This window comes from Alexandromys fortis, unplaced genomic scaffold, assembly GCF_014885135.2.
Source record: "Alexandromys fortis isolate MF-2015 unplaced genomic scaffold, M_Fortis_MF-2015_v1.1 scaffold_6, whole genome shotgun sequence".
NCBI classification, from domain to species: Eukaryota; Metazoa; Chordata; class Mammalia; order Rodentia; family Cricetidae; genus Alexandromys; species Alexandromys fortis.
In genome coordinates this window covers 7,355,554-7,360,586 of record NW_026067902.1, presented here as the reverse complement: position 1 = coordinate 7,360,586, position 5,033 = coordinate 7,355,554, and the positions used below count along the sequence as shown (strand labels likewise).

Below are 5,033 nucleotides of genomic sequence, written 5' to 3'. Positions count from 1 at the left end.
GGAGGGAGGGGGGACGGGGGGGGGGGGACGGACACGCCTACCTTCCCACAAAAATTACTTTCCACAATAAGACAACTGGGGTAGCCCACGTCTTTAATGGGTGGCAGAGGCAGGTGGATCTCTGTGAGTTCAAGGCCAACCTGGTCTACAAGAGCTAGTTCCAGGACAGGCTCCAGAACTACTGAGAAACCCTGTCTCGAAAAACCAAAAAAAAAAAAAAAGAAAAAAAAGAAAAAAAAAACCAGACATCTGGGGCATACAGAGAAAGAATCAGTTAACAGTAGGCAAAGGACATTGTCTAGAAAGCAGCTAGTTACCTCCTGCCTCAATGTCTGGCTGGGAATACTGAGTGTCTCCTTTGAAGTACCAGACGCATCCTGAGCAAGCTGACACGGTGCACGGCCTTAAGCGCCCAAATCTGTTAACTTTTGATGGTAGTTCTACATTCCATAATGACCCTGATATGGTCAAGTATAACCCAGCACAGAATCCTGAACTTCTAAGAGGAAAAGGCCTCTCGTAAACTTCACCTGAGTCAAACGCCTTAAAGGAACAGGCCAGCAAAGTCCCATACTCAGATGAAAGGCAGATGCGGATAACACGTTCGGAACATGTGAGGCCTGAGCCCAAGCAACGGCGCTCACACACAAAACACAGAAAGGTTTTAGTCACCTTGGATCTAGCTCACTAGAATAAAGAGGAAACTGCCTGGGGGAAGTCACATGGCCGGTTAATGACAGCTCAAACCAGGCTGTCTCAGGACTCAGATCCCAGATCCTCACACATCCCCGGGCGCCTGCGTTCAGAAGACCCAAACGTCAGAAGGGATAGCATCCTCCCCGTCCCGTTTCCCAGCGCCGCAAAAACTAGACTAACAGCCACTGCAAATGCCCCATCCCCAGGAAGCCCCCCAAAGGCAACTTTCTTCCCCCTTCTGCACTTGCCCTCGCTTACCCTTTGCGCTGACTATCAGGAGTTTCCCACCAGCCCCGATGAAAGCCCCTCACCCTGAAAGAAGGCCGAGTTCCTATAGGCTACCCAGCTAATGGGACATCTCCGGCCAAACGATGGAGACAATTCTTCACCTTCGAATTATCACGCTCCAATGTCAATTTCTCTGTCAAGAGTGGCGGCAACAGGGCGACCCGGGACCCCCGGGGGCAGGCCAGCGGGAAAGGTCGCCAGGTCGGAGCAGCGGCATCTAAAATTACTCTGTGTCGCCTCCGCAAAGAGGGAAGGAAGCCAGCCTGGAAAGCGCACCACCATCCCCCGCCCCTCGGACTGACCCTGAATCCCCGGGCGCCGGGATGCGGGGCGCACCACCTGGGGAGGGGCGCACAGCGAGCCCCGCAGCGCCCCGCGTCCACGGCGGCCGTCCCGGGGACACCCGGCGGGGCAGCAGTGAGCGCCCGGGACGCACGGCCTGACGCGGCAGCCGGGGCCACCGGGCCGCGCGAGCCGGCGTGGGGGCGCAGGCCGCGCCGCGGGTGGGTGACAGCGCGCGGGGGCCGCGCGGGCCGGCCTCGTGGGCGCGGCGGGCAGCCGGGGCCGCCGGCAGGTGCGGCCGCTGGCCCGGCGTGGGGCGTGGGGCGCGGCGGCCCCGCTCTCACCTGCCTGCAGCTCGCGGAGCTCGCGTCCCGCCGATCGCACCGCTCGCGCCGCAGTGCCTGCCGCCGCCTCGGGTCCCCGCGGCTGCCGCCTGCAAAATGGCGCCGCGGAGGGGCGGGCCGGGGGCGGGAGCGGCGCAGCCGCCCGCCCCGCGCGCCGGCCCCTCCCCGCCCGACCCCCGGCTCCGCCCGCGCGCCCCGGGGCGCTTAGCTGCAGACCCTTCCCCACACACCTGCTCGGGGCCGGCCTGGGAGGCTCGACGCCCGCCCAGCCTCTCCTCCGGAGCCTCCTTTTAACCTTGCAGGACCCCGAGCCCTGCCGTAGCCGCGGGGTGACAGGGAGCGGGTGGCAGTGCACCCGGCCCAGTGGGTAACGCGCTTTAAAGCAATTTCACGGCTTATCCAACTGGGGTTCGGAACTCACTGGGGAAGAGACCCTCCTTGTTCGTGCTGACGCGGGAGAAGACACCCGGCTTGATTTCTCCCGGGCGTGTGTTCTGATCGAGCGGGTTTGGGGGGCGAGGGCAACCTGCGATTCTGTATTTCTCAAATGTCCCCAGGGGATGCCTGCTGGATGGGCGCTTAGGCTGTTGAGTCGGGAGGCCATGTGTCAATAAACTCATAACGCTTAGACCGGGCAGTCTTGCCCAGAGGGCCATTAAGACTCACCAGCTGGGTACCACCCCCAGAGGTGATGAAACAGGGGATTTCAAGTGTGGCTTTAGAATTTGCATCTCCAGTAAATTTCCAGGTGATGCTGCGGGCGGTGGTTTAAGATACTAACTCGTGAGGCACTGCAGAAACCACGTCCTTACCTCCATAGAAAATAAAAATAAATAAATAAATAACCCTAATAATTAGCTCTTCCATCTTGAAACCACTGTCTTGGTTGTTTTACTAACCAAGTAGTTCCTCACATCTCCAAGCAACGCCTGAGAGCCACAAAGAATGGTGGACCGCGTCTGACCTCACCTGACAAAAACAGACTTTACTACTGAATTATTTATGTTTGGCAGTCTTGAGGACTGGCAACACACTCATCAATAGGGGCATACCATAACCAGCAAGGACTGGCATTTATAAAGTAGGCGACTGCGCATGAGCTGAATCTTTGAGAATCGATATGTAATTCTCTAAATCATCTCACACTAAAATAAAACCAGTGAGGCTTGGTGGTGCACACCTTTAATCCCAGCATTTTGTAGGTGGAGGTAGGAAAAATATGAATTTGAAGTCCGCCTGGGCTACTTAGTGACACCCCTGGCTCAAAAAACTGAAAAGCAAAAGTTGAATTGTAAAATCCAATACACCCTGGGAGACCAGGTGAGTGCTTCATCTTCACCGAAGATGGAGAAAGGAAGAGATGATTCTGTGACCAGCATCAGAGAAACACAGGTACTATCTCACAAACAACTCCTTCTATGCCAGAGTTTCCAGACACCTTTTAAAAAATAACATTGTGTACTCTGCTCAGCAAACAGCGTGGAACCTTCTGAAATAGAGGGGCTGAAATCAAGATCCCCTGATCCTTTCAGTTTATCCCTTTTCTGGTTTTTCTTTCATTAATGTTTTTTTTTTCCATTTTTCATTATCTCCCTCTCCATTTACACTTTTACCTGTATCCAAAAACACCGCCTCACTTCCAGGGTCCCCAGCTCCCAATCTTCCGGCCTCTCCTCCTCCCCCACCCTCAACACTCAGCAAGCTCTATAAAGCACCATCAGTCTCCCGCTTTCTCAGACGTCATCTGTGACCTTCTAAGTACCAAATCCTTCCCCCTGTTTACAGTCCTTTTCTTCTTCCCAGGCTCAGTAACATTCCATTGACTAGCCCCTCCAGGAACCGCTTTTACGGGATAAAGCCACTCAGCCTTTCCCACTGTCCCGTACTTGCCTTCCACCCAAGTTAGTGATGGAAGGATTGCTCAGGCTTGGGGCTCCAGAGATGCTGATTCCCTTGATGTCCCTTTTCTCCCCCAGTCTTTCCCCTTCCTCTCTCCTCCTCACAGGGTTCTCTTCTTCCTTTGCCTCTCTTTCCAGGCCAGTCATTTCTCAAGTTCTAGACACACAGTTCTGACGTGTCACCAGACAACTTCCCAGATGTCCTCCAGAAACTATAAGTATACTGTTTGGACCCACAGAGTCTGCATCTACAGCATTAAAATTCCCAAGCAGTCGAGTGATTCCCAACTGGATAGCATCAGGATGATAAAGGGTAGACTTTTCCCTTCGTCACCCCCTACACGCTACACGTTATTTACACGGCATTTGCATTATATTGGAATTACAAATAGTCTACAGAGGTTTCTGTAGGCTACCCGAAAACAGCGTGACGTTGTATATAAAACCAGTCAGTCCCCTGTGATCAGAGGACGGTGGCCCATCTCTACTATCAGACTCATTGAATATGGTTTCTATCTGGGTTCTCATTTTGCCACCAAAAAAAAAAAAAAAAAAAAACCTGGCGTTGTCTTTGACTCTGTGTCCAGACACCTGCAGTCACTGAGGGAGGTGTTTTATGACAGCAGAGACACAGAGTCTCACTTGTTCTCCACTCTCCAACCTCATGACTTAAGAATTGCCTCCTGCCAGGTGCTGGTGGCCAATGCCTTTAATCCTAGCCAGCATTTAGGTGGCAGAGGCTGGCAGATCTGACTTCAAGGTCAACTTGGTCAATAGAGCGAGTTCCAGGAGAGCCAGGGCAACATAGAGAGGGAAACATTGTCTCAAAAAAAAAAAAATAGGTGGCCCCCTAAAACCATCTTTGTTATCATCTCAAAACACAGCTGACCATTTGACATCCCTTCTGAGAATCCTTCGGGGCCCCTTAGTCTAAATAATGACCCAGCAAAAAGAAAGAGAATCTAAACACTTCTCGGACATAACAGTCAAGACCCTTGACCCCTTGACTTTCTAATCTCATGCTTTTCTTTTCTAGAAAAAGTACTACATTTTCCTGCTGGCCGACTGGAGTTGCTATCAAGGGCCACCCTGACTTCAGCCTTTCCTGGCTCTAAGGAGGACCGAATTCGGTCATGCACACAAAATATTTACTCAGCACAGCAACATATAAGCATTTTTATCATCATCATTAATTCAAAAATGACCCGAGCATTTTCCCTTCACGTCTCTTCTCTTCTATTTTCCTTTCTTATCCCAGGAATTACAAACAAGAAACTGTGCCCAAACTCATTAACTTCTCTAAACTCAAATCTACAGAATCTATCAAGAATGTTGTATGTTCTGGTTAATTTGATTGAAATTCCCCTCACACATGGGCTATGTTATTTTTGAACAGTGACTGTAGCTTGTGACTAGTCCATCTTCATACAAACTTTTCAATATTATTTCTAATTTCTCTGGAGTTTATATAAAACAAACTTTTCCTGGAAAAGGTCAAAAAGTAAAATGTTTTGTATTTTATGCA

The 5,033-nt window shown here is 51.6% G+C and overlaps 1 protein-coding gene across 1 annotated transcript in view; it reads right to left on the bottom strand.

Moving 5' to 3' along the window:
* Slc23a2 (solute carrier family 23 member 2) overlaps positions 1-1,725 on the bottom strand; it is a 104,415-nt gene extending 102,690 nt beyond the window's left edge. Inside the window, exon 1 of the mRNA XM_050133964.1 lies at positions 1,611-1,725. The gene's annotated coding sequence lies outside the window, so the exon portion shown is untranslated. The remainder of the gene's footprint in view (positions 1-1,610) is intronic.
* Positions 1,726-5,033: the final 3,308 nt, after the last annotated feature.